Raw genomic sequence first — 8,106 nt, 5'->3', positions numbered from 1 at the left:
TTTCGATTCACTTATGCCATTACTATATTTCAAAGAGTACATATCATCTTATTCCTAAAAACCTCCGTCACTTCATACATTCATCGTCACAGTTGCGCCTACACTTTTCACTCTCATTCTCTTTTAAAGATGATAAATTAGCAGTACAGTATGTGATAGTTCGGTCGTGCCACTGGCACAAGTGTCATGAATAAATCGCTACTTTCAGGTGAAAACAGAAATAGGTTTTACAACAAATATCACCAACACGTAAGTTCGATACTTCCTTTGTCTAAAAATGTAAAAATCTGTTCTAGAAACTCTCAGTACATAGAACAATAAAACGTCGCTAGCCGTCATAATTAATTTAATGATACAACTAACGTCGGCAGCGTCATTCAGTAAAGGACAGATCAGAGAGTTACAAGTCTGTTTTGGACAATTGTCGATCCCACCCACATAACTGGTGTTCCATCACAGAATTTCAACTCGTTTTTTATTTTGCACAGCCTCGATCCACTCATTTTTTGTTTTTTTTTTTTGTTTGTTTCTTTCATATAAATAGATGCTCAGCGTCAAGCAGCACAATAGTTTTTTTGTTTAATGAAAGCAGCTACTTCAATAATATTCACAACTTCTTCTTTTCATCTAGCAAATTATGTACAAATCCAAATACGATTTATCTATAAAATAAATATGGTGATAAGCAAAAAAATTAATAAAAGAACAAAAAAAAGTTGTGATACAAATTTCTCGTACAATTTAAATTCAAAAGAATCAGAAAAATTGCTTTATTAAGGCATTACTAATAAATAAATATTGTTACGGACTTAAATTTTAAGAATTTCCTTTTTGATAACTAAATTTCATAATTAGTAGATATATATTCTATTTACAAATTGACGGCTTTGTGCGAGCTTTTTAAATGCAGTGATCGATAATTATTAAGGCTGTGCAAAATCGTTTCTCCCTTCTCAATATAAATAAAATGTCCCGAGATTTGGCGATTAAGAAATCAGTTTAACATTTAAACGATTGGTGTAAGACCCTTTCGTCCAAAAAATAACAATTGAATTTGGCTAGTTTCAAAAGACATAGAAATATGATAGCTAATTGTAATTATGCTCCCACGCAACAAAATTTCACTCACACAGAATAAGTACTCCAAACGAACGACACATCACGATTTTTCTTACTATAAATTAATTACATAAAAAATCTTTAATTTACTATTATACATCTAGAATCTTATTAAGTGTATCCAGCCTCCCTAAAAACGTTCCCATTTTGTTGCGTACTTTAAGTCTTTTTTTTTCGTAATAGGAAAATGGTCAGCTTCTATCGTGTCATAGAGCGTAGAAGAATTCCAGTAAATAATGACCAAAGCGAATGACAACAGTCTACATCCATGGGATGTACTTAATGTACTTTCACTATATTGTCTGTCCATCATCAGGCCTTTTTATTGGCATGCCTGCCCTCGAAATAGTACGGTTTTGTGAAATCTTTTACAGTCCAGATCATTTCTTCTGCCTTTCACAGCAAGCAAGAAATAAAAGTCATTGGCCATGATTCTCTTCTTTTTCTCATATGAAAATGCGCCTGATTAAACGATCCTCACATTGGACACTGGTTCTTCGTTCTCTGCGCACATAGCCGTGAACATGTTCGATTCACGCACTAACCACTTGTCTGAAACAAATCAATACAAATTTATTTTTTAAAAAATGTAGCAATTCAAATGTAATCATGTCATTCAATTTTCTACTTATTGATTTTTAAACATGTTATCTACTCAAATCCTGGACAAAAATTCCCTGACAATTCCAGGCTCTTTTCAGGTATCTTGAGTTTTTTCCAGGTATTGGGAATGGTTAAACTGCGCTACGCCACCTAGTGCAGGGTGGCCATTTTTGTCAAAGAAAAAAGTTCCCGGTTTTTTCCAAGTTCGCAAACATTCTCCACTGTCAATGAAATTTTTAAAATAAAACACTAAATCTAATTGTTCCATTCGAAGTAATAAGAACTGAACTGCAAATGAAAGCACTGTGAAACTCTTGCATTTTAAACTTCGAAAATTGAAGTTTAAAATTTGTTTCATTCAACAATTTTGTATTCAAATGCTCAATATTTTGCACGTATAACATGTAAGCTACTAACACTTGTCAACTGCACGATTTTAAATTAAATGCAATTAAACTGCCAAATTTTTAACTTTTATCAATTGTAGAGTTCAAAGATTCAGTTCCAAAAATATAAATCCACGTTATAATTTTAAATGCTCTCAATTGAAAAATCAATCACTGAATTTAAAAATATGCAAAATTATACAATTTTTAAGCAATTTTAAATTCTAATTCCAGCTCAGATTTGGTTAAAAATTGAAAATTCCCTATTTAAATGCGGAATTTTAATTCTTTTCAAAAATTTCCTGTTTAAATCCAGAACTTTAATTCCTTTCGAAAATTTCCCATTTTAGGACTTTTTGGAAAAAATCCCTGTTTCAATTCATAATTTAATTTTTTTCGAAAATACCTCGTTTTAACACTGAACAATAATTTTGTTGGAAATTTCAATTTTCCATTGATAATCGTTATTCTCCTGGAAAAATTCAAGTTCCAACTCAGAATTGGTTCAAAATTGAAAATTCCTTGTTCAAATCCGGAATTTAATACTTTTCGGAAATTTGCAGCTTCCAAAAAGAATTCGAATTTCTGTAAAATTCCCTGTTCCAAGTCATAATTTTAATTTTTCTCGAAAATGTCCCGTTTCCACTTAGAATTAGAACTCATTCTAATAAAAAATTCCCTGTTTCAGCTCGGAATTTATTTACATTTCAATATTCCCTGTTCCAAGAAAAATTATAATTCTTTCGGATAAATACCAGTTTCAATTCAGAATTGGTTAAAATTTGAAAATTCTCTGCTTCAACTCAGAATTATAATTCTTTGGAAAAGTTTTCTGTTCCACTTCAAACTTTCGTTCCTTTTCGAAAATTTTCAGTGCTAGCTCGGAATTTGTTAAAATTTGAAATTCCCGGTTATTATTTTGGGTAAATTCTTGTTCCAACTAAAAATTTGTAAAATCTTGCAAAATCTCTGTTTAAATTATGTTAAATTTTTATTTTAAATAGTTTAAAAATCCTTAAAATGTTTCGAAATTCTATTTCACGATCTTGAAACATCTACATGTTGTTTCGAATTTTTGTGAATTAAAAAATATTATTAAAAGTTTTCCACAACTTCTAAATATCTTTTAAAATTATTTGAATTTCAAATAATTAAAAAAAAATCATTTTCAATTTTCCTAGCAATCTTAAAAAATTTTATTATTAAAAAGCTTCTAAATTCTATGTTCGAAGTCTGCCAAAATCTATATTCGGTTTCAAATTAGCCCGTGTAATATTTGAACCGAAATTTTGGTGAGAATAGCCGGGCTTTATCAATACAGGTAGACACTTCGTTTAAACTATTTGCAATAATTTCCAATTTTTAATGATTGTACAGTAAATAAATGTAATAAATGTAAATGTACAGTCAAATATTTCTAAATATTAAGTAACTGTTCTTTTTTTTTTAACTGAAAAATTTAAAATTACGTGATTTAAAAATGGAATATTTTAGACTGAAATTTAAAAAAAGCCTTCAATCATAAATATATTATTTAAAAGTTATTTTAAAATTAAAAATAGTTTATAAAGTTTCAATAGGGCGTTTACATTTGCTTAAGACTTTCTAATTGAAACAGTTTAATTTTTAACGATAAAATCCGGAAGTTATAAAATTGTGAACTGATGCCGAATCGTTTTTCACAATCAATTATTATTTACTTTTTAAATTTTAGAGTGCAATTCAAAATTAAAAATCAGAATTTAATTCATATTCACAGTTGATCAACTAAAAACGTTTGTTACCAAAAATATTCGATTTTAAACGGTTCTAATTTTTGATTTCTTAAGTCCTTAAAACTACATTTTGAAATTCTTTTAATTCAAATACGCATTCTAAACTAAATGCTATCATAATTGAAAAAGATCACAATTTAACTAATTATTAAAAAAACAGTTGAAATCTAACTAGAAAGAATAGGTACGATTTTAAAGTTGTACATTAATTTTTGCATAAAAGTGTTTTAACGATTATTGTTGTGGGGTTCAAAGTATTTGTTGGATACTAAAAGTAAGTCTTTGCGGGAAACAAAGGGATGTAAATGGAATTTACATCTTATAAGGTGGAGAAAAATATTTTTTTACAAATATCTGTCTGTGATTTCCATCCTTTTTTAAAATACATTTTCAGTCGATCAACTGTGAATATAAATTAATAATGATTTTTAAAACTAAACTGTTCTTTAAGATTTAAAAAGTGAATAATAATTAACTTTACAAGACGATTCGAAATCAGTTGGGAATTTTAGAATTTCCAGTTTCTAATGTTAAAAATTATTTAAACTATTTCAATTGGAAAGTCATATCAGTTAAACCAATTGAAAACGCCCGATTGAAACTTTATCAACTATTTCCAATTTTAAAATAACTTCAAAATAACATATTCATAAACAAAGGCTTTTATTAAATTTCAAATATTATTTCAGTCTAAAATATTCCATTTTTAAACCATTCAATTTGAACTTTTTAAATTAAGAACAATAATAATTACTTAATATTTAGAAATATCTGACTGTTTATTTTAAATCAGAAATTGTATTTAAATATTAAAAACTAAAATTTGAACGTTACATTTTAATTGTTCTATTTGAAAAAAATTTTATTTGTAAGTAAAATTGTTGAACTTCGATATATAAATAACAATTTAACACATATTATTCTTTTACAAAATTCAAGGAAGTTGAAGAAATATTTTAAAGTTTTGAAAAAATTCAATTTAAAATTTGAAATGATTTAAAATAATTTAAACAAAGTGTGTACGCGTACTGCCAAAATATATATTTTTACAGATTTCGAACAAAAAATTTTAAAAAATTTTAAGAGTTTGGAATGGCTTCAGAAGATTAAAAACATTTCCTATGAAAATTAATAATGATTTTTATTTTGAAAAGATAATTTTGAGTGATTTTTCAAAAAGATTTAAAAAGATTTACAAAATTATCAAATATGAACGTGGAAGATTTTAAAGAAATTTCTTTAATTTGGCAGAATTTCGAAAAAAATTGAGAAAAAAAGATTCATTTTAAAGGATATTTAGAAGTTCTGAAATAATTTCTAAAATATTTTTAAAAATTGAAAATAAAAAAAACATGCAGTTCTTTCAAGATTTTCAAATAAAATTTGGAAGCATTTTAAGGGTTTTTTTAACCATTGAAAATATCAATATTTTCACTTTTAATTTAAGAACAGTTCAGTTCATAAAGAAATGATTTCGTTCAATTTTTAATGTTTCTTGTTTAAAATTGCTTTAAATGATATAATTTTGAAAAAATTTTATTCATTGTTTGATTCTTTAATTTAGACTTTAGAGCATTGAAAATGATAACGTGGAATTATATATTTAAAACTGAATCTGAATCTTTGACCTCTACAATTTATAAAAGTTAAAAAATTTATTTTGCAGTTAAACTGCATTTAATTAAAAATTGTTCAGTTTAAAAGTGTTCGTAGCTTCCATTTTATGTGTGTAAACTATTTTAAAAGTTCGATATTCAAGAGTTCCATTTTGAGTGTTTTTATTTGCAGCTCAGTTTTTATTAATTCAAATGGAAAAATTGTTAGCTTTAGAGTTCAATTTTTTTATTTTCATTGACCGTGAAAAATGTTTGCGAACCGGGAAATTGCCGGCAATTTTTTTTTTGGATTAAAACGGCCACACTAAATCGTCTATTATTCGTATTCTTCGCATAACCTGGATAAGAATTGTCGCTACTTACATTAATTCAAGTTTATTTAAACTTAAATTCATTGAAACTTACATAAAATAGTGAAATCATTATTCATTGTTAAACCTATTTGACAAAAACGCGTTTTTTCACTATATAATATGGAAATTTTATCTAAAATTATTTGTCTTTTTATAAAGATTTGTTTTTAGTACTCAATCATTGTTTTATGCTTCACAAAACTATTGTAAAAAACACTTTTAAGCAAAAATTAATGAACAACTTTAAAATTGTACCTACTCTTTCTAGTTCCAGTTTTTGGCACCAGGTGGCGAAATGGTAGACGATCATTCTCAATACTTTTTCAAAGTACGGAGCCATTCAAATACTTCGCATATTTTTAAACAATCGACTCGGAATCAACGATTCGAACAAAATCAAGAGGCCTTTTTTGATATTTGCCAATTATTTCTGTTAATTCAATATAATTTAAAAATAAATTATACTAAGTATGAAAAAGGAGTAAAAAATAATGTAGCTACGGAGAGATAATGTCAAAATTACCTTACTTCAAAGTTTTATGTCCAAAGAAACAAAAAAGAATGAAACCAAAGTTTCGTAACGTTTCTTTTCATTATTTTCTATATAAAATATAATTACTACATAAGTTTGACATTATTTATTCGTAGTCTCATTATATCTTGAAACCTTTTTTTGACTGAGCTTGGTTTTTAGCAACATTATTTTTAATTTATCGAAATAATTTGAAAATATCCAAAAATGCCCCTCAATTTCGTTCGAATCCCTGCTCGGGTTTTCTTTGCTTCTAGAGATTTAATTAATATGTTTAATTAAGAAAACTTTGAAAAATGATATTACAAGATATTCTTCAAGTAACATCGCTTTGCAACATCTTTTTAATCTTGCTATATTGATACCGTCGAATCATCAAATAATTGAAATATACTCAAACATAATTAATAATCTTTTTAATTTGTTCCTGAAAACCATGATTTTGATAATAATTCGAACAAATTTTTATTTTATCTTCTAACATTTATATGGCTATTATATTAAATTCTACTTACACCGCTTCAAATCCTTAACTTTTCAACTTAAAGTATTGCACTTTTAGCAAGATAGATGATTTTCTAATCAAATAGTAAAACTGTCAAATAAATAATATTAATTTTTATTCAAACAGTTGAATTTCGAACTAGAAAAGAATCGGCTTTCAACCAAAAATGGAATAAAGAAAGTTTCAGTTAAGAAAAATTAATTTGCCGCACAAAAAAAACCGAATTTCCAAGCCAAGTGATGAATTTTAAACTAAAATAATTAATCATCAACTGGAGTAGATCAATTTCAAACCAAAAGGATGAATTTTAAACAAAAAAGTTACACTTTCAACCAAGTGGTTTTATTTTCAACCATAAGAATGAATTTTCAATAAAAATTATGAGTATTTAGCTGGAATACTTGAATTTTCAAACGACAAGAGTAATTTTCTACAAAAAAGACGTTAATCTTGAACTGGAATAGATGAATCTTAAACGAAGAAACTGAATTTTTAACTTAAGTGATGAATCTTTAACTTCAATAATTGACCTTTAAACCAATAAAAACCATTTTTACCAAAAAATACGAAATTTTGACTAAAAAAATGCAGTCAAAAGTTACATTTTGAGTTTAAGAAAAAAAAATTATCAACAAAATACTTTATTTTTCAAGTGGAATAGGTAAATTTTCAGTAAAATAATTAATTCTCAGGCAAAGAAAAAACTAATGTTCCATAAAATATATCATTTTTCATAACAGAAATAAATTTTCAATTAAAATTATGGATTTTTACCCAAAAAAGTTAATTTTTAGCAAAATAGATGAACTTTTAACCAATTAATTCAATTTCAATTCCAAAAAAGATGAACTCTGAACGAAAAATGTACAGTTGAATTCAAGCAAAATGACGATTTTTTAAGATGAGTTGAATTTTCAACTAAGAAAAAATTGTCAGTCAAGAGAGAGAAATAATTGCAAAAAAAACTGTTGAATTTGTAAACTAAAAGATGAATTTTCAACTAAGAAAATTCATTTCCTAACAATAGGAACGAATTTTTCATAAAAATACATGAATTTTCAAGTAGATACTTGAACTTTTCACTAAACACGATGCATTTTCAACTAAAAATAGAACATGTAGTTCAATTTTTAGCTGCAAAAAAAATTTTGTACGAAAAAAACGAATTTTCAACAAAGTAGTTACATTTTTAACCAATTAGGAACTATCGTTATTCA

General features: G+C 26.3%; 1 protein-coding gene across 3 annotated transcripts in view; it reads right to left on the bottom strand.

Annotated features, from left to right (window-relative positions):
• LOC117183160 (beta-TrCP) overlaps nt 1–8,106 on the bottom strand; it is an 81,066-nt gene continuing 72,960 nt past the window's right edge. For all 3 annotated transcript variants that reach the window (XM_033376384.1, XM_033376382.1, XM_033376385.1), the window contains exon 9: nt 1–1,671. The gene's annotated coding sequence lies outside the window, so the exon portion shown is untranslated. The remainder of the gene's footprint in view (nt 1,672–8,106) is intronic.

Source organism: Belonocnema kinseyi, chromosome 2, assembly GCF_010883055.1.
Source record: "Belonocnema kinseyi isolate 2016_QV_RU_SX_M_011 chromosome 2, B_treatae_v1, whole genome shotgun sequence".
In the NCBI taxonomy this organism is placed as follows: domain Eukaryota; kingdom Metazoa; phylum Arthropoda; class Insecta; order Hymenoptera; family Cynipidae; genus Belonocnema; species Belonocnema kinseyi.
Note: the sequence above shows the minus strand (reverse complement) of the source record. Positions and strands in the feature narration are given on the sequence as shown.